Source organism: Anolis sagrei, chromosome 5, assembly GCF_037176765.1.
Source record: "Anolis sagrei isolate rAnoSag1 chromosome 5, rAnoSag1.mat, whole genome shotgun sequence".
NCBI lineage: Eukaryota > Metazoa > Chordata > Lepidosauria > Squamata > Dactyloidae > Anolis > Anolis sagrei.
The window spans coordinates 113,710,977-113,733,798 of record NC_090025.1 but is presented as its reverse complement, the minus strand read 5'-3'; the positions used below and the strand labels follow the sequence as shown (position 1 = coordinate 113,733,798).

Sequence of the window (22,822 nt, the reverse complement as noted above, 5' to 3'; positions counted from 1 at the left end):
CTCGGTTTTGAACCTTGGACTCTCTACATCTCTTTCACAGACTTGGTACTAATCAACACCAGTAAGAGCATCATCCTTCAAAACACAATATCATTTCTTACCTGTTGTTATTATCCTTGGGATCTTCAATAAAGCATTATACAGAAAAAATTACATATATGGAATTCTACCCCCTGTGCCATATTAGCTAACTCTTAACTATACAATTTAGGTTATAATACATTGAGGTACATGTTCTCTTTTTTCAGATTCTTTTCCCAATGATGGGGTTTCCCCTATCACCAGAAGCTTTTATCCAAATATTTGCCTTCTCACTGACATCATAACTCAGGCTGACTTTCTGCCCCTTTCCTTATTTTCTTGCACAAGCCTAAAAATTAGTATAAAACACTGGTTGGCATACCCCACAGTCTCCCAGCCACAGTATTGCCTGTTGCAATATGGGTATAATCATTGTAGATTTTATACAACAGCTATGAACCTACAACAGCTATGAACCTAAGATAGACGTGCACATCTATCTTACTAAGTTTACATTATCCTCATATTAGGAGCCGCTGTTTCACAATGGGTTAAACCATTGTGCTGGCTGAACTGCTAACCTGAAGACCTGAAGGTCAGTGGTTCAAATCCGTGAGACAGGGTGAGCTCCCATCTCTCAGCACCAGTTTCCCAAGTGGGGACATGAGAGAAGCCTCCCACAGGATGGTAACACATCCGGGCATCCCCTGGACAACATCTCTGCAGATGGCCGATTCTTTCCCACCAGAAGTGACTTGCAGTTTCTCAAGTCACTTGTGACACAATAAAAACAATAATCATATTCCTAGTGTGTCCCATTCTGATAAACAATTGAAGAGAAGCCTCATTAAATCAGAAAAATCAGATGTGCCTTCTGATCCGCATAGTTTTACCTTTATAACAGTTTAGACCAGTGGTTCTCAACCTGGGGTCCCCAGATGTTTTTAGCCTACAACTCTCAGAAATCCCAGCCAGTTTACTAGCTGTTAGGATTTCTGGAAGTTGAAGGCCAAAAACATCTGGGGACCCCAAGTTGAGAACCACTAGTTTAGACAATCCGTCTAGTCAACATAGTCTCATTACTACATATTATCTGAATGTGCTTCATGTACACACATTTATTGGAATGTGTGTACATTCCAATAAAAAAAGAAAAATGAGATGGGAGGCAGCACATCACACCAACCAATAAACCCATGACTGTGTGGGTGAATTTTCCCCTTGGGACTACATTTCTGGACTCAGTTCTCAAGGCAGTATTAAGCACCTTATATCTAAATGTAACTTTTTGCCATTAACAAACAATGAACAACACATTTTACTCTTTTTCCATTGAGATGCCAAGGACAGAAAGGCACCTGTCTACAGCATCCATCAAGGATGACAGTCAATTGTGATCTTTAGGCATAATGTCAGAAGAGTAGTCTGTGTGTTACATTCGCCTTGTGTTGTTCTTTTATCTATGCTCATTTCTTAGGCGAGGCAGAGCTCATGATTACTTGTATCAATTGCCAAACAGTAACTATTAACCACACATAAAAGATAAGTACCTTTTAAAATGTGTCACCTATATAACTGAGTAGCATTTCTAACCCATTCTCTCTCACGCATACATCCCCCCACCAAAAGCTCCAAAATGGCTCTCCTAACTTCTAATAGAAGAACAGGACACAACAAATACTTGCTCCTTTGGTCCGCTTGAAATGATAGCATATATTTCCTGTTGATTATAGATCAGGGCACTGTATAATTTCTCTTGTCACTCAATTTGAAGACCATCATTGATTGTGGGCAGTGGAATAAAATTACAATCTCTCTTCTCATCAGGAAGACAGAACACTGCAGTAATAGTTCACAAGGGAGGAATGATGGAGAAAATTGTCCTGAAATTTTGGCGTTGTCATAAAAGATGTACACTTCTGAGATCATATGAAGTATCTTGTTTGTTTTGCATTCCCTGTTAATGTATTATATACTAGTGCACTATCATGTCTTATAATAATAATGTTGCAAGACAGATCCCTTAAAGCGCCAGACCAGTATTTAGTAAAATTAAAGTTTATTAGTTCACAACCAAGAGAGTCCAAAAACAAACCAAAAAGGCTCAAAACACTTATTGTTCAGTGTGAAACACAGTATTACCCACAGTTAACCCAAAAAACAGGACCTGGAAAATAACCTGGATTAAACAGGAATATAATCCAGTTTAAACTTAAAGGTATGCAATCAGCAGGGGAAAAAAAAGCACTCCAATCTGCTACAGGATGTCAGTGAGCATGAAGGGTCAAACAGGAAGGCCGGAGTCGTCTACCAAAATCAGTCCAAATGTGGCGTAGTCGCCGTGGTGAATCCAATCCAGGTCGAAGAGGGAGAAGGCAACAAACACGGTAATCCAGTCCAGGTCTTACACAGAACCAAACGAAGAATGGCAGCACAGCAGCTAATGCATAAGATCAACACAAAGGCAGTCCAGAGAAAACCCCACAGTTCCAACCCCCGCAGTAATGGATAATCTGGATTAAATTTACATCCCCAGAAGTCTTCCCAAACACGTCTTACCAAACAGCTCTCAAGGACACACGAATACCCATCAACACCTTGCCGACTGCAAGGAACCCCATCTCACAACCCCATTTTTATTCACAAATCATCCTCCAAATTGGAACCAGATGACACCCTGTTACCAGCTGAAACCTCTTGCCCCAATTCCTCCTCAGAACAGGAATCAGACAATGCCCCACCAGACCTCCTTTCAGCTGAAGCCCTTTGCTGATCTCTCCAATCTCTCCATCTTCTATCCAGACCCATAACTCCCCAAGACTCAGCCGGATCCCCACTGTGCCAATCAGAGAACCCCACAAACGTGTCGCTATTTGTGGGCTCTTCACACATGTTCTAAACCTCCCACACTTTAGTCCAGTCCATTTCTCCATCCTCTGAACTTGCCATACCACTCTTCTCAGTCTCATACCCATTATTCCCTGTGAAGCCCTCAAATGATTCATCATTACTGGATTCCATAAGTATTTCCCTGATCCGCTTTCTCTGTTGCTCCTCATCGGAGTCTTGCTCACAAGTAGTCTTTCTTCCCCTCCTAATACTCCCAGTAGTATCACTACTCAAAAACTCCATCACAACAAATAATTTAAAATACAGGTCACAGTAGCTTTTAATACACAGTTTGCCTTTAATTTCTCTCTTTACAATACTTTTTCAGCTTTCTGATACTGTAAAAAGAGATGCTGCAAAAGGAAAGCATAACATTTCATTTTACACATGTGCTAGTGTATAAGCCCTCATGTCGTCAGTCACCTTATGGTGACCCTATGAATTTCACATGAGTTCAACTTTCTCCCTCAACTCATAATGGCATGATATCTACAAAAAAGATGTTTGCTTTTCCTATTGAAATTATTATTTTACATTACATGGACAGTATTCATTGTATCCATCTTAAATGTGCATGTGATCCTGCTTTAATATGTCCCTTGGCTGTTTAAGGAGTTGAATGAATCTCTGAAGTGTTGTGTGCTATGTGCTTAACTGCAGAATCTAACATCACATTTTCTCTTTCTGATCATAATATTCTTAAAATCACACTTTGTTCAGCAGATGCATCTCTTAACAAAGAAGTAGTTTCAGAACTAGAGGTAGAAAAATCACAGATGTTTTAGCACCCCTGCCTGATAGCTACTTTTCATTGCAAATACAGTTTCAAATGGAGGTATTGTTAAAACTAGACTACTTCTAGTCTTCATTCAAAATGATCTCTTAATTATGGGGTGGTGGAGACAGAAATAAGAAGAAAATGTATGTGCCAAGTTGATCAATTTCATTAATTATTTCATTTCATATTTAGAGAAGAAAGACAAATGGAGTGAAGTGAATAGTTCAGTCCAATAAAGCCAAAAACGTTAAACAATAATCTGAGGATCTCATCACATTAACATCAAAAATTGTTAATTCTATGTGCATCCCATTGTTTTTAAGGACTGGATGCACACAGGATGCATCCAAACTCTATCACACATATTTTCTATCTTTTGAAAATACTTAGCACTCCATGGAAGGCTGGCTCATCCTTAACTTTTTTTCAAAAAAATCTAATATTGTGTAGTGACAATGCCTAGAAGTCTTGAACTACTGTTATCACAGGATTTTAGGAAATCTTGTGGCAGTTCAGTAATAGGTTTCTCTGATCACTCCCCTTGCACAGATTTCTGTAAAAATTAAGAAAAAATAAGTAAAAGGAAAACCATCACTTACTGATTTGCTAATTCCAGAGATATTTCCCAGCAGCCACAGACAAAGAAATGTCAGCTGTTTCCTTCATGAAGGCCTCTTCTACACTGCCATATAAAATCCTTATTATCTGCTTGAAGTGGATTATATGGTTGTGTAGATTCATATAATCCTATTCAAAGCAGATAATGTTGACTATCTGCTTTGATAATCTGGATTTTATGGCAGTGTAGAAAGGGTCGAAGACTTCTGAGATCAGCAGAATTCACCTCCAAACACGCCCAATGGAGATGTCAACGGCATAGGGGATGCATACCAGTTTTACAGTCGCAAGAAGAAACTGAACATTTGAATCAATGTAAAGCAACCCTTCCCCCCACAATTACAATCCCATGTGCAGTTATTCCATTTCTGAGACATTTTGCAGATGAATTCCAATGGGTTGCTGTTAAAATGGGACCCACTGAGAATCACATACAAAGAGGCTCAGAAACAAAACTTAACCCAATTTGATGCAGTCCTAAGTTGTTATTTCAAATATTGATAGATGTTTTATATTCCATTTCCTGCACAAATAGAACTCAAGGTGGCATACAATAAAGTAGTCTGAATTCATTACATAAATAAAAGCATTAAAATTAAAATAAAATTCAAAACCTCACCAATAAAAAACATATCCAGTTAAAAAGCTACTGCAAGCCAAGTGAGTGACCACTTTTTTTTAAAAAAAAACCCTCTTTGTCAGTGGAAAGACAACACTTCAACACATATACATACAAGGCAATAGTACATTAAATGGGTTTATATTTGGTGGTTGTAAAAATGATTATCTAGAAACAAGCTGTATTGATCATAAAAATGTAAGACACATGGCAGCTGTCCTCCCGGCATAAGGACAGGCCACTCGTCCCATCCTTGTGCCAGGAAGCGGCAAGACGGGCCAAAAAATGGAGAGAACTCCAAGGCCCCCTTTGCAGGCAGTGGCCGAGGGGTCCCCAAAGCACCCTCACCCACCACCTGCCTCCTCCTCTGGGCCATGCTTCTCTCAGAAGGATGAGGCAGATTGCGGCTGGGGAGGGGGCATTGGAGCCTCCCCCCAGCTCTCCTTCCAACCTGAGGAGGCAGTGGCCCAGTACATTTGATTGACAATTCCCTTGACAGGTGACCCCAGCCATGGCCTAAAACCAAGTTCCTGTATTTGACTACTGCACTTTTCAAGCTATAATGACCCTGTTATAACTGCTCTATCCCTACGTTGCTATATGATCTATGCACCTTATTGACCAGCCTGTTTCCTAATTTGTTTGCACCCCCCCCCCCCCCCGCCCATGAAACTTGAAGTATTTCTGGTTGTTGCTTATGATGTTTGCCTTACTATTGTTATAATGTTGTTTTCATATTTTTCATATTTTATATGCTATGTTTTAACTGTATGTATTTGGGCTTGGCCCTGTGTAAGCTGCCCCGAGTCCCTTCGGGGAGATGGAGGTGGGATATAAAAATAAAGTTGTTGTTGTTGTTGTTGTTGTTGTTGGAGGAGGAGGAGGAGAAGGGGCAGGCCATTGCTGGAGATTTCTCCAGCAGTTGCCTGCCTTCCCCTCCACACTCCTTTCCACCTAGGGAGATGGCAACCCACTGCTTTCTGAGGTGAGGAGGGGGGGGGGAGGGTCCAGGCTGTTGGCAGAGATCTCTCTGTCAGCAGCTTGTCTTCCCCTCTACACTGTTTTCCACCTGGGGGGACAGTGGCCCACCATGTTCCCAGGGGGGGAGAAGGAGTAGACACATGGTTGGCAGGAGCTCCAGAGAGCTTTTACCAGCCTCATGTTTCTGTCTTGGCCTTCCTCTTAGTCGGGGAAGTGGACCACCAAAGCAGACGGGCCAGACCTGAGACCCCAAAGGGATGTATCTGGCCCATAGGCCTGGGTTTGCCTATGCCTGCTGTAGATGCACCCTAAATACTGTACAGATTTACTTTACAAAAGTTATATTACATTTTTATGTTACAGATTCAATTAGGAATACTAAATTAATAGTAAATGTAAAGAACATGCTAAATTACTAGATCAGTGCTTTTGTTTTGCCTCCTCCCACTCTTTCCCCTCCTTCTCTTTGTATGGTCAGAACTCATTAAAGACCAAGATATAGTACAGAGTAAAAAAAATCACAAATTGAACTGTATTATGATTTAGAAATTGGTGAGAATCTTAGTTCAGTTCATTTCTTCACCATTAAAGTTTTTGTGAAAAAGCACTAAAGAAGAGGGTGAGCTCTTTTCTAACCAGTTCTAATTATCACCTTTAATATACCAATGCCTAGAATGTCAATAAATGGTCCTATTATACACTATTAATCTATTCAATGGCATTCTTGTATTATATTCTTTATATTCTCCAGTGGGAATTTCTTCAAATAACATCATTGGAAGATATATAGATTACACATTGAGTATACCTTATCTGAAATGTTGGTACCAGAGGACTCTTCGATTTCAAATCTGGAATATCTATATTTGCATGCATGTATATAGTGGAATATGCTGGCGATGAGACAAAGTCTAAATACAACATTCATTTATGTTTCATATGTCCCTTATACACATATCTTGGAGGTAATTTTATGCAATATTTTTTATATTTTTGTGCATGAAACAGAGTTTGCAGACATCAAAGCATGAAAAAGCAAAGCAAAAAGGATTATCTCATTCACCCTTGTAAACAATTTTGGATTTTAGAGTATTTCAGATTTCATAGGAACAGGAAGTAAGTGAACAGGAAGAGTCCCCCTGCATACCCTTTCCTTCTGCCAGGGATTTGCATTAACACCAGGAGCTTAATATCAAATGCAAAAAAGCCTGCGTTTTAAAACCTGCTATAAGATGGACATAACTGCTGACAAAACTCTTTCACTTGAACGGATGCTCAGAAATCTCCTGATGTCCTTGATATGAACCTGTTTAGAGAGGTATCAATTTTAATTGGTTCAGGATTGGTAGAAGTTTGGGAGGAGGTCAAGTATTGTTAGATTTTCAGTGCAACTAATTGCTTAAGTAGATACACAAAATGGCATTTAACCTTTTGGAGCACAGGCCCTTAAATGTATCACAGGTCTCCAGGATTTAAATTAAAGATTGGTATCTAAAGGTAGGTATGAAAGTAACTTAATTGAAAAAGAGTAAGAGGGAGGAAAGCAAATCAGAACCTTATTAGTATATATGGACACTAGGTGAATCGATCAGCAATCATTTTTAATTGATTTATTGCCTGTGTCTGAAGATGCAGTACTATGTCACTTGGAGGACACAGATATTGAGCCAAAGAAAATATTGAGAGCCTTCTTTGTGCGCAGGGAAAGCCCATAACCAGAGGCCTCACCACTGTGCCAATGGACTAATAGACTATTAATTTGACCATATATGTGGTATTATCAAGGTTGCTTTCTTATGATGCTCCATCAGATCAGTGATGTGCATGAATGAACTGGGACTATATTAATGGCATACATGGAGGTTTCCCTTATTCATGTGTATTTCCTTTTTTTGGAATGCTTTAGAGGCTGATATTCTCTTTTGGGAGTTTTAGGAGCACTTCTACTTATCAAACAGAAGAAGTTACTTTTAATATTTTCTTTTTAAAAAATACTACAGTATTCTGGTAACACATTCACTTCAAAAGGCAAATATGTGAAATTCATCTTTATCCCCCGATTTAAATATGCCTCCTTCAATTAAAATGTCTCCATCAGTTAATCCACCAAAGCCTAAGTTGATTAAACTGCATGTTGAAGAAATTAAACCTTTTAACTCCAAGCAATACATAACCTGTCTGATCTGGTAAGATAGTTCCATGCACTGAATCAGGCTTCCCACTTGCACAACTAATAGACTTCTCCATTTTCATGTCAATTATGTCACATATGTGCATTGCACACAAAGAGGCCATTTTATATTTGGAGAGCAACAGCAAGCTTCCCCTCTAGTTCCCAAATTGATGAGGGGGGAGGAGAGATTTCTTCTCCCTATTTCCTTTTCAGTTTTCACTTTACTTTGGGCAATATAACCTAATCCAAAAATGTCCAACTATAAAGATTGAGGATTAGGTATAGAAAGGTCATTTTGCTAGCTGGTTTCGGAGATTTATGGACAGAATAATTTGCTAGTGCGGAAGGAGCAAGATGAGGGCAGAACTAAATTAACCCATATTCATGCCTTCTCCAATATGGGAACACCATCATGAAGATACAAACTCAGACCAGCTCAGTAGGCCCCTACCTATTATTTCATTTATGAGTTGCATTCCATGACAGCTGGAATGCATTAGCTATGCAGCATGATTGTATAAGCAATCCCTCTCTCCTTCTCAATCTTAGATCCAAGGATGGGAGTAAGACATTGATCTTGACTTTGTGTAGCCCATATGAAGTTCCATGTTATAGCAGGAACCTCTGAACAAAAGTTCAATATATTTCAGAGGAAGGAACTGACAAAACTACCTCTGAGTATTCCTCGCATAAGAAAACCTTATGAAATTAACAGGGATGCCATAAGACAACAGGTAAAGTGAAGCACACACACATAGAGGCCAGCCTGATAAAGTGCTTGGGAAAAAACCCTAGAATAGGGTTGCCACAAGTCAGAGTTTATTTGAATCCACAAAGCAACAGAGGCCAGTAAAACCTTTTAGTTCACTGTTCATGAAGCTGCTTTGAGTCTCCTTGTGGGGAAGAAAAAGTGGGGTATAAATAATAATAATAATAATAATAATAATAATAATAATAATAATAATCCAAGTATGGATTGTCGATGTTGCAATCCCAGGCAACAGCAGGTTTGAAGAGAAACAACTGGAAAAGCTGTCATAATATGAGGATTTAAAGATCGAACTGCAAAGTTTCTGGCACAAGCCAGTAAAGATGGTCCCAGTGGTGATCGGCACATTGGGTGCAGTGCCTAAAGATCTTGGCCTGCACTTAAACACAATTGGCACTGACAAAATTACCATCTGTCAGCTGCAAAAGGCCACCCTACTGGGATCTGCACACATTACTTGCCAATACATGACATAGTTCTAGACACTTGGGAAGTGTCCTACGTGTGATCCAATACAACAACCTGCAGAGTGACCTTGTTTGCTGTGTACTGAAGAATACATTTTTTAAAAAAAACAACGAAAGATATGAATCATTGTTGAGTATTTTTAACCAAAGCTATTCTGATTGGCTTCATTAGAATTCCCTTTTGTCCCATGGCTTTTGTGATTAGTTTGTTTCCCCAAAAGTCAGAGTGGGTTCATTTCTTAATATGCTGGATATCATTACAAAATATGGATCAATACTGATACAGGCATTTTGTTCCTGAGTGTAATGTGCCTTTGGTATGCGTGAAATGCCTGGTGAATAAATTACAGGCACTTTCCAAATTGTCTATTGATCCTCAAGCAGAACGAAGGATGGAACTCATAAATGATGTAATTTAAAGTAGGAGAAATACTATTGGACTTAGATCATTTTGAAAATTTTGCAAGAAAAATGAATAGAGTAGCATATATGTCATCAGATTAGTATACGTTTTGAGCATTCACCTGTTTGTAGTCAATAGATACAAAAATAATCTTTAACACGGTGTCTTGGCAACCATAATTCTGGCTGAAAAGTTCTGATCAATATGGAAAATTAAGCCTTTATAGGCATCTGGACATCTTGGATTCCCTTAGTTTCACTTTTTCCCATTCATTAGTTGTATCTAATTTAGCCAACATCTTTTAATGAAATTTAAACAAAGAGGGATGGGGGAATATACTAGGAAAACCTAACCACTTCTTTGTAAGGAAATACCTGAAATATGAAGGGTTTTTGCATTGCTGACATTTCTCTAGCCATCAGAACTCTGTTTAATTTTATCCGAGTTTCTGAGATATTGCTTCCAAGAGGCATCTTCATTTTTATTCCATTTATCAGCCTTAATAATTGTGCATTATAGCATCAATTGCAACTTTGCTCTCAAATGTTTATTCAGCATTTCTGATAGGTCTTTTAAAACTAAAATAAAACCAGATGTGGATCCACCAGTCCTTTAAAACTAGTCATGAGCTATTATCTGACCAACACCTAAGATTAATGTATTATACAGTATATCTCCTAGGTAGATTTGTGTGGAAACAACATAAATAGTCCAACATAAATAGTCCTTTTTTTCCAATTCTCTGGGAATTCTTCCAATGCTTTGTTCCCAAACAAATCTTCCAACTCATCTCGGTATTTTACTTTAAGCACAAGGCTGTGTTTTAGACACAAAATAAGTGGGAGGGTTATGCTTATGGGAAAAAGCTGTCACCTGCATGACTCAGTTTATGAATTCTGACTTAGAAATGCAGAAACATCAGTCAAACCTGTATGTTGTTTTTGTTTTTAATTTTCTGGTTCAAAAATGTGTGCGACAGAAACATTATCAAAGAAAATGCATGTTTCAGATCATTTTCTTTGGGTTCATTAAAATATCAAGCACACAAGCCTGGAAAATATGTGAGTAGCAATGTGATATTTAGATTCATTCTGATTGCTTAAATAATGTTTTTCTCTCCAAAACATGTTACAGCTAGGGCCGTTAAAGTGGATTCATTCTACAGCATAGATGCACCAAACATTTTCTTTTCCATTGTTTTGTTTCTCTACCACTTTTGTTTTTAAAGAAAGAATTCTAAACAGTCAGCAACTTTTTGGGCCAAATTATGAAGAGTGCACTTTTTACTGCTGTGCATTGTAATTGCCAGCAAATAGTTTTTGTTTTTTTTTTGTTTGTTTGTTGTTTTGGTTTCAGGGTTTTGAAAATTGAGGTGGGTATTAGATTTGGTGGCACATTAGATTTGAATAAATACGGTATAGCTTTCCTTAGAACTCTGCCTTAAGAGTTTCTTAGGACGTGAAAACAATCAACAGGGGGAAAAATCGATTTTCCAAACAAGAAGAAAGGTAAAGGTAAAGGTTGTCCCTTGACATTAAGTCTAGTCGAGTCCAACTCTGAGGGTTGGTGTTCATCTCCATTTCTTAGCTGGAGAGCTGGCATTGTCCATAGACAACTCGTAGGTCATGTGACCGGCATGACTGCATGGAGTGCCGTTACCTTCTCGCCTGAGCAGTACCTATCGATCTACTCACATTTGCATGTTTTCAATCTGCTAGGTTGGCAGAAGCTGTGACTAATGATGGGAGCTCATCCCGCTCTGTGGTTTCAAACTGCAAACCTTTCAATCAGCAAGTTCTGCAGCTCGGCGGTTTAACCTGCTGCGCCACCTAGGGCTAACACTAATAAGCAATAATGGACTGATCACAAGCCAGGAAAACACCAGCAAGGGGATGGGAATGTGAGGCAGATGTGTCACTGCCCTATTGTCTGCCTGTGCAGCATTTAAAATCAATTGATTGTAGATATAAGATTCTTAAAGGTATAAAAACTTTTTTTGCTTGCAACCTAGAGTCCTTTTTGACTTTAGTGTACTCATACCACATACTTGCTTTTGAATCTGCTGTTCATATTTCTTATGACAGGAAGGGAAATCCCACAACATGCTATCTTTCCATGTGTACCACAGCACATAGTACTATTTGAATTGACACAACCAGGAACTTGATCTTCAAGTTCCTCCTATTTCAGGTTACCACCAATATCCTCTCTGCTGGTTCTACTGCTATGAAACATGCCACCAAAGAGCCTCTACCTAAACCATAGAGAGCTTTTTTCCGTGACCCTGATTGCATATCTCATTTTGTCTTCTCCAAACATTTTGTACTTGGAATTGGTGACAAGTTGTTAGTTTCAAGAACTTATTGTATTATGTGTGCATGGTCACATATTGACATAGCTGGACCTATAATGCCTAGGTCATAGTGCAGTGTATAGGAGGAGGGAACAGGTTACCAGGATAATGGAAAAAGAAGTTGACAATTGATCTGCGAAAGTGAAGAGATGGAGAGTGAGAGACCCAGCTGAAACTGAATAAATTCTTAATGCAGTCAGAACAGAAGTAATGAAGTCAAGAAAAATTCCAGAGAAAACTATAAATTTTGCCACAAGAGATGTAAATATTTGAGAATCCTTCCATTCCAATTCACAAGATAATCAACATCAAATGTACATTGAGGGATCTGATATGATAAATAAATAATGATGAATTCCAACAGAAGAAAGGTATCCAGCTTAAATCATCATATTTCTAAGGGGATCTCAGAAATTGGTCTTAAATCATCATATTTTTGAGAGGATCCTCATCTTTGAACATGAAAATGGGAAGCAGGTGCCACATTTTCCCATCCATACTGGCAGCAGCTACAAATGAGGAGGAATTTCAGTTTGATTCAATTTTTAAAAAATTTAGCCACACTCACAAAAAAAAAAATCATATTTGAGTGAGGAAAAATATAATGCAAATGCAGGATACATGTGAAATGGGCAGATTTCCTGTACTTCAATTTGATCTGATGTGGAGCCAAGCTATATGTGAGAGGAAATCAATGTCAGCATGGATTTCATTTAATGTTAAGTATGTGATATACAGAATTTACTGGATAATATGTGTGGATCATTAGCAGCACTTCTACTCTTAGCTCTATTAGAAGAAACTCCCGTCTCCTGTTGTTGAACCCAATTTTCCAAATACTGGTAGAAGCCATAAGTCTGTATCAATTCATAGGATAATTCTTTTTAGCAATATGATAAGGCTTATATACTTCATAAAGCAAAGCAAAAGATTGTGACAATGTGGGGCACCCTTGCTGGTCACAGGAACTCCATCCACTCCGTTTTTGAAACTGGCCTGAAATAACACAGCAATAGGTGGCTGCATGGAAGATAAAATACAGGCAAGCACAGTTTCCATCATTATTCTACACAAGCTTTAGCTTATATCTGACTTTCCTGACTTTGTGAAGCTTGAAATAGATTTAACTGTGGCCTTTGAGTAGCTATCTCCACAGCATCTTATATTAAAGCAGCATGGCCCAAATAGGACTCTGCCACATCTCATCATGAGCCCTGTTTTAAATGTCCTCATCTTTGACACAAAAGTGGCAGGCAGATGCAAAATGGTCCTTTCCATACTGGAAATAGTTACAGCTATTGAATTTGACCTATGTAACAAGAGGGGATTCATTTCAATTCATTGTTAAATTCATTTTTCTCTTTGTTCTTTATGAAATCATTCCCATAGCATAGCTGCTAACAGACTATGATTTCTGGAGCTGAGAGTTGTAATTCTCATTTAATTCAACAAAGCAGGTGGCCTGCCAGTGATTAATTAACATCACAAGACTTCTTTGTGATTAATTGCTGTCTCTTGACCATTCTTCTGTGGGGGAAGAGCCCAGTGGAACACCCATAAACAGGAAATCCTGCTCTCCTGTTACAGTTACTAATACCTGCTGCCTTTCCTATTTCCATGTTTTAGGGACTTGACCCCCATTTTAAGGTGAGGATCACTGGGGCAAAATGCATTCATTACATCTTGTATGCTGCTGGGAACAGTTATACTATGATTAAATTTTATGTTGCAGGAATGCTAATGCAGTGTGTCACTCCTAACATTAAGTTTTGTCATTTCTTCATCTCCATTCCTCTGTAATATTGTCAGAGACTGCATTATATTTTATTTTCTCTGGACTAAAATTTAGCAATTTCTGAGCCAACTTTTCAAAATGTGCTGCTGATGGAAAATATTTCATTTCATTGAACTGATCCTGAAGCCATACACACTTTCTCCAAGGGATTTTAAGGAGGTTTCCCACTTGCAGATAAGGAAGAGTGATGACCTCCTGGAAGAGGAGAGGAAATGAACGTTTACTTTTTGTTTGTTGGGGGATTCAGAAACAAGATTAAACTGTGTTCACGAAAAGCAGGTGCACAAATGGTTACCATTCAAACTTTCCTTTCGTTTCATGGTTATTTTCATACCAGAGAAGGGTTTATTGTATTGTGCCATCTGAATGAAAGAAACAATATGAAAACACGGACTGAATGGCAGAAACAGTTACCATGTACATGACGAATGGGCACTCATTTTCACAGTAATCTTATCTAAAGTCTTCAAAATAGCAGAAGGGAGATTCATTTTTCAAATTATCCCAAATCCTGAATCCCATCCCCCAAATAGATCTGGCATCCTGCATATTAAAGGATAGATCCTTTAACGTGCAGATAAAAACCCAACAGCCCGTTTACATGTAAGCCACCAGCCACAACTACACCAATCCCTTTGAAATGTTGCTATTATGAAGATTTGTGTAAAATGTAACTTAAATACAAGGAATACAAGAGTTTTCTTGCTCCTCAATGGGCATTTGTTGTCTCTGATTAAGAGTTACCACAGCAATTACAAATTGAACTTCACCTTGTATTTATTTATTTATTTATTTAGAGGTTTTATATACCGGCTTTCTCACCTCGAACGAGGGACTCAGTTCAGTTTACAGCATATATGCAAATACAATAATATAAAAAACAACAGAGTGCAACATCATTACAGATTAAAATAGTACAGTAAAAACAACATCATCACATTACCCAAGCCAAGTCGTCAATACAATCACAGTCATAGTCACAGTTCATCATCCTCCTTCCTTGTGGATGAAGGTTATAGACTCATATTGAAATACATTTGAAGCTTTATGAAGTTTTAAAATGAATGTTACATTGGGGTCAGAGCTTAGAAGCAGCTAGTTACAACATTAGTTACTCGTAATGAGTTAACAGTAATGAGTGAGACAGAAGGAAGAAAAGTGTATTTTGTACTGCTGTCCAGGAACTTATAGTGTTCATGTGGGTTTTTAAAGCAATTACAATATAACTTTCTAAGTTATATTTGAGAAATGAGAAAACAAAAAGCTATTTTTATCTAAACAGTAATATTGAGTGACACTGAGTGACTACCTACTTTACGGTGCTGGAATTGTAGGGATAATGAAGTCATTTTTTCAAGTAACTTTACTAGAATTGAATCAGATGGTAGAAGAGTGGATATTGTTAAAATGATTTCTATCCACATAACCTATTGACTGTCAGTTAAAGAACAATTCTTTTGAAATTCCCATTGGAATCAATGGATACTGCCTGAGCAGGACCTTTGTTCATATTTGTTTCAACAAGGCTTGTGCTTGTGAAGTCTCCAGGTTCTTTCCACAGTTTCTTGCTCACAAAACCTTTGAAACAACCTTGCTTTACCATACTGATCACATTTCGATTCCTGAGACAAGCAAATTTCACTTTCCATCTTTGTTCTAGAATTTTGATGTCTTTGACCCCCTAATATTGATGAGATAGTTATCTGGATTCTATTCATTTTCATGTCCCTGGTAGGCTCTGCCTGTTGACCAATGCAAAGACCTGTACCAGCAAATTGTTGACAACCCATTAGCACTAATTGTTATCTTGTAAAATTGGTAGGCAGAGCATTGGATTGACTTTCTGTCTCTCTTAGACAGCAAAGAATTCATCAAAGGCTGTCTGTCGGTATTATTATCAAACAGACCATTGATGAGGTGGGAAAGGGTCAAAGCCACAGAGCTTTGCTTTCATTAATGGTATCACTCCCGAGTGGATATATTGAAGAGGGAGTGTTTCCCAAAGAAATGGGCCAAGCAGTCTTGACAGAAGAGAAATAATATATGCCTCCATCTCTTTCTAATGATCATGGAGCCCAAACCTCACAACTGATGCATAAGAGGTAGCATGAGAATTAAGATAGCCTTGGGTTTTATAAAAGTACCACAGATGTTTAAGGGATGAAGATGTAGGAGACAGGTCCCTCAAATTGGTTCCATGAGAACTTCACATATTTGATAACCACGGATTTATAGGAGAAATGAAAAATAGGAAGTCAAAATAAGTTGAAGCAGCCAGATCTTGAACAGAAAACATTGTGAGGTATGCCCCTTATTTTAAGCAAGTGTAAGCCTCTGATCTAAACTGGGGATATGGGGAGAAACTGAACTTGAGGGATACAGACAGTAAAACAAACACCACAGGAGTGTTAATCCTTCCCTATGCTATGTAAATCTTTAGATAGATAAATAGATAGATAGATAGATAGATAGATAGATAGATAGAATTCCACTTTAAAAACGTACCTCTTGTGGCTTACATACAAATTCAACTTCTGGACAAGATAGATTCTGTAGGTTTGTTCTTAACTTGGACATTGCCTGTATCAAAGTTCATTACATGGAGAGTGGAAGGTTTTAAGAAGGCTGGAACTGGCACCACATCAGACAGAGTGAGGGCCAGGGGTGGGTGATTATTTTCAGTTCTCCTGGATAGGACTTAGGACCTCATCAAAAAACCCATGGGGTCAACCTATATTGGGTAAATCAATGGGCTCTTGGTGGGGGGTGTAGAGAAGCCATCACTCCATGCCCCACATTGCCCACCTTACCTTGCCCCTCATCCCATGGAGGGGGGAAGCATTGCCCCCTCCCCAGATTCCCCCCATTACTGAGAAGGCAATAGGAGAAGGCAACATGGGAAGGCTCTCGTATTGCTGTGACTGCGGTATGCACTGCTTCCTCTCTTTTTTCAGCACAGAGCCTGACCAGGAGTGCCTGCATATCATGTGAAGGGCTCCATGCCAAAAATGGAGGGGAAGCAGTGAAGGGCTCCATGCCGAAAATGGAGGGGAAGCAGCATATGACTGGAAAATCAGCCTATCTGATGAGGTAGTGAGATCTCACATTTTGCCAATCTACTAAAAAAAAAAACAGGAAGGGCATGTTTTCTGATACATTAACCTATAGAAAAGTCAACCTGAATTTTTGGGATTGACTTTTTGGATTAAAATTTCTTGCACATGAGTATATAAAGCACTTTATTCTGGATAGGGCTTATCTTTCTTTCACCTGTCCTTGCTAAGGTGTCAATTCCAAAGTCTATGAGAACAGTAGAAAAAGGCTAAGTTTAACTTTCAGTCAGTTTACACTGGAAATGAGACTTAAAAAAGAGAAGTGAATCAACTCTCCATAGCTCTTGGGTTCACCCGGACATCTGACATGGGGCAGGAATTTGTTGGGAGTGGTAAACCCCCACCTTATGCTCAGTCTTTTAATATGTTTGCATATATTTATATAACTGATATAACCTACATCTTCAATGATCTACTTGTAAGGTAAATGTTTTTCACCTGCAGAACGTCTCACTATTTAAAGCCAGGGACTGTGTTCACAGCAGCAGCTTAAATGAAGCACATGTAAATTAGGACAGCATATCTCTACTTCAGTGTTATGCTTCTGCTTTAATATCCTTTCATATACATGAATATATTTACTTATGTGATTTGTGACCCAGAGATAGTGTAAGCAGCACTTAGAGATTTGTGTGTTCAGTCCTTCATGACAGCAACTGTTTAACTTCTTCCTAGTTTTCATAATGAGGATAATTACTCCCCCCGCCCAGCCCCCCTAAGATTAGAAAGAAAACACAGATGTAATCATTAATGATGGACTTAGGCTCAAAAGACAACAGTCTTAACACAGAGAGAAAAAGCAGCCCTTTCTCATTTATAAATTATAATACAACAGAGTGAAACATTATACAAAACACAAACCAGGCACTCCTTGTAAACCCATTTATGTTGATGAGAGCTATGCATATCTCAAGGGGCCCAGGCATGAAGGACTTATGTGCTTCACTCCACTTCTCTTCTGACAAGTCCTGTGAACATTAAGTACTGGATAATGGATTTCTATTTTAGGTCAAGTGTTGGAAGCTTTTACTTAGCAAGGAAGAAGCAAGAGTTTTAATCCACCGTGTGTGGCGCTTTGCTAAGTAATTGGAGGCCAGTTGTTTGCTACGCATGGCCTCATTGGGTACAGCAACAACCGCACTGGAGCTCTCCAAAATTAAGAGTAATCTACCATGTTAATCGTCATGTTTCACTTTTGCCAAGAGCCTTTTGACAGAGAATTGTAAAATTTGTTCTAATTATTTTCCCTCTGCTGTCCAAGGGAAAGTGCTATAATGCAGTACCATCTCTGTCATTCCCTTGAGCTTGCTCTCTCTCTTTCTTCTCTCATTTTCAACCCCCACTGCCACCCCACATCTCTCATTAGGATTTTCAGTTATTATGAGTGGAACTACTATAATTGGTATCAGTCATAGGAAGAACAGATGTTAACACTGAGTTCTTAGATTCAGGGAATTCACACAAAAGCAGTTCTTGTGCCTTGTTACGGTCCATTTATACCTCATGAAGTCCAAATCTGAGTTTATTACCACGTATGCACCCATGACCTGGGAGAGGAGCTATAGACAACATCTTCCCCCTGTTGTTTAACATCTATATGCGACCACTTGCCCAGCTGGTGCGAGGCTTTGGGCTTGAGTGCTATCAGTATGCTGATGACACTCAACTCATTCTGAGGATGGAAGGCCGACCAGACTCCATACCCGATAATTTCCATCAATGCCTTGAGGCCGTTACTGGATGGTTGCGTGCCAGCAGGTTGAGGGTGAATCCAGTGAAGATGGAGATCCTTTGGTTGGGTTGCCCGGAGTGATCCGGTTGCCTACCCTGTATGTCGTGACATTATGCCCATCATCTTTGGTAAAGAGTTTGGGAGTCCTTTTTGATCCTCTGCTGACGATGGAGGCCCAGGCCTCTGCTGTGAGCAGAGTCACATTTTTCCATCTGCATCAGGCTAGGCATCTGGCTCCCTATCTGTCCAGGGATGACCTGGCCACGGTGATCCAGGCTATGGTCATCTCAAGGTTGGACTATTGTAATGCCCTCTACATAGGCCTGCCTTTATCTGTGATCTGGAAACTTAAACTAGTGCAAAATGCTGCCGCCCTGCTTCTCGCAGGGGTCCCAGTGAGGTGTAATATCACTCCAATCTTGCAGCAACTGCACTGGTTACCGACTGAGCACCGGATTACCTTCAAAGTGCTGATTCTTACCTTTAAGGCCTTATATGGCCTGGGGCTGGAGTACCTGAGGGACCACCTCACCCCCTACCAACCCCTGAGATCACTCCATTCCGATGATCAGAATCTCCTTAAAGGTCCCAATTTTAGGACTTTTCACCTGATGTCTACTAGGCGTAGAGCATTCATGGTGGTGGCTCCTTACCTGTGGAATGCCTTGTCAGCAGAAACACGAGCTCTCTGAGACTTACTATCTTTTTATAAAACTTATTTCTTTAGGCTGGCATTTGAATCTTGCTGATTGAAATTTTTCTTTGATTTTAAATGTAATGTATCGCATATGTATATTGTAAACCGCTCCGAGCCTTCAGGGAGTGGCGGTATATAAAACTGTTAAATAAATAAATAAATAAATAAAATAAGTATAAATGGCAGTGCAAAAAGAGAAAGACTACAATGAAAGTGGGTTGCTTCAATCAAGGAAACCATGTCTTCTGAGTCTGCAAGATCTAAACAGGCCTGTTGATGATAGGGTGACCTGGAATCAAAGTTTGCCCCATATTTTTTTGCTTTATTTTTGTAAATCTCGAAAGGTTCCCAAATTCAGTTTCATATTCAGTGCAAAGCAAGGCCAAAAAGACTGCCTTTCCTCTGTAAATTAATGACCTCTCACCATCAGAAGAGGGAAAGAAGGGAGAAAGCAGAGATACCTGGGAAGAAGCACAGAATTCATGGAAATGTAGTTTGGGAAGGCAAGGAGCCATATGCCAGAGAATTCAAAAGGCCCTGCCCTAAACTACATTTTTCCGGAATGCAGTGCTCAGCATCAGAAAGCCTCCATCAGGAGGGGGGGGGGAAATATTTGCCCCTTTATAGCCAGGCAGAGTTCCAATACACTGGACATCATGCTATTACACATTTTGCTCTAGTACTGTGGTTCTTGACCTGTGGGTCCCCAGATGTTTTGGCCTTCAACTCCCAGAAATCCTAACAGCTGGTAAACTTCCTGGGATTTCTGGGAGTTGTAGGCCAAAACACCTGGGGAACCACAGGTTGAGAACTACTGTTCAAATATCATGTAGAGTCTTCAACAAATTAACATAGATTTAGGCACAAAAACAAAGCTTATGGAGTACAACAACTTTCAAAGTAACGATTACACAATTAAACAAGAAATAACAATTTCAAATTAGGAACATAATTCCATTATTATTATTATTACTATTACTATTATTATTATTATTATTATTATTATTATTATTATTATTTCAGAGGCTGTATGGCCATCTGTTGGGGGTGCTTTGATTGTGCTTTTGATGCATGACAGAAAAAAGGGGGTTGGACTGGATGGCCTTTGAAGTCCTTCGAGCTCTATGATTCTATCATGTATCTATCATATAATATTATGAGAGACATTCAATGAGATAGCTTTTGTGGCTTTAAAAATGTTGTCAAAGCTTTTTTAAAATCCCTAAAATCATTTATGAATATTTTTGAAAGTTGGGGGGAATGATCCCCTGTTATCTTGTGTCATCGTGTAGAAAATTCAATGAGATAGCAGTTGTAGGTTTTTTAAAAAAATGATGTAGATAAAGAATTTGAAAATTCCCGAAAAATCCATGGATAAGTGAAATATTCAGAAACTTGATGGGATAACAGTGGTAAATGTGTTCTACCATTATAGCAAATTTCACTCTGATAACTGTAACAGTGATGGAGAAAGGAGCCCCTGAATTTTCCACAATGTGCAATTTTGATTATGAAATAGTGATGACACTTTATAAATGAAACGACAGCACTCCCCAGTTTTGTAATGACTTTTGAAACATTTGTTTATGGATCACACATACCTACTTACCCAAGCTTTAAGAATATCCATAGTAAAGTATTTTTACCTTTCCTTTCCTGCTGGTGAAGTCTTCCAGCATTTGAGACTATACTAGAGTTCAGCTTCATATGTTTCCAGGCCTTTCCATGTGATGTTAATTTAAGCTCTACATCCCATCTCTAAAGGAATCCAATATACAAATTTGCTTTTGCATTTAATCTGTTGTAGTTGATGGCTACCATGGCACTGAAGCAATTAATCTGCTCCAGGTTTAACTTAACGTTTATAGGCTCTTTCCAAGGTACTAAATAAAAATTTTGCACTAGGGGTTTTTGAATATTACAAGGAAGCTGAGGGCCCTTTCACTCAGCCCTATATCCCAGACTATCAAGGTAGAAAGTCCCATATTATCTGAGTGTGGACTCAGATAACCCAGTTCAAAGATATTGTGGGATTTTCTGCCTTGATATTCTGGGATATAGGGCTGTGTGTAAGGGCCCTGAACTAGACCTGGGATGTTTCTACCTCCGAGAAAATATTTGGCTATGGAAGTGTTTTTAGGTGGCCCTGGAATCAGGGCCATAGCCAGGGAAGCGGGGGGGGGGGGAGGTTAAAAGTTCAACCCTGCTCTGAAATGTGTCTGATTAAAAAAAACTGGTTTAGTCATAAAATGGTTTTAGAATTCATGAGTAAACTAGGTTTAGGGGGGGCTAGAATCTTTTTTGGGGGGTAGAACCCTTAACACACACACACCGGCTATGGCCCTGCCTGGAATAATCTTGTTTAGGCCATGAATAAGGAATGTTGATCCAGTCAAACAAAGTTAAAAGCCTCTACCTCCCCTGCCATACAAAAAGACTCCTATATGGCATCTAAGTGTGACTCCATGGCCAATCAGTAGTCAGGGCTGGAGTTCTACCTGCGATGTTCTCTGGCTGTCCTTGTCCATCTAAGAGGAAATGTTGCACAAGAAAACAGTGTATACCCTCTTGTGCAACACCAATAAAATACCAGGACATATACAAGTATTACAAACAAGATGTGAACACAACGATGGACAGGGTATAGGGATTTTTTTTCTTTGAAGATCCCCACCGCTATCACCAATTGCGAGGAGGTGCTAGTGTGTTGCTGAGGTTGGCAACGGCAGGCCCTAATAATGAGTACCTCAAGCACTTTTTAATCTCACTGCTGCCACCAACTGTACAGATGTGGATGTTATGGAGGGAATTTACCTCAGGCCTCAATTGTGGATAAGAATATATTATAGAGGAGGCCAATTATTATTTGTAAATTAAGGTAACTGCCACCAACGTGAGGTATTTGAGGTACCACCGATGAGATCTGGCTCTACAGACGCAGATTAGTTGAGATGAGACGGTTTTCAACAAAAGATAACAATTTTATTGTGTACAAAGCTTATGGTTGCAGGCTGTTAAATAACTTATGGAACTTTGAATATCACGTGGTTTATAATACAGTCCACTCTTCCAGATAACACAGCTTGTGGCTAACTTTCACTGAGGTGAAGCTCTCTAGTGAACAATGTTTCACTACTATAAATAGCCTTTCAATTTGATCTTCCCTTGATCAAATCTCTGATCTCTAGTCCTTCCTTAACTAGAGATCTTAACTAGGCTTCCTTTAGTCTTCTTTGACTAAAGAATCTGGCCAGGTTTCTTTCTTCAGCCCTCCTAGACTGAAAAAAAACACCAGCCGCTCACACACAAGCCTCTCTCTCTGGCCTCTCCAAGCCTCTCTCTCCTCCTTTTTTAAAACGCACATAACTTTTCCTGCTTGGCTCCGCCCACTTCTCCCTCTCATGAGCTAGCCAG

General features: G+C 39.2%; 1 long non-coding RNA gene across 1 annotated transcript in view; it reads right to left on the bottom strand.

Annotated features, from left to right (window-relative positions):
• The window catches only part of LOC132775400 (uncharacterized), a 36,979-nt gene that overhangs the window by 1,632 nt on the left and 12,525 nt on the right, over positions 1-22,822 (bottom strand). The window lies entirely within an intron of this gene.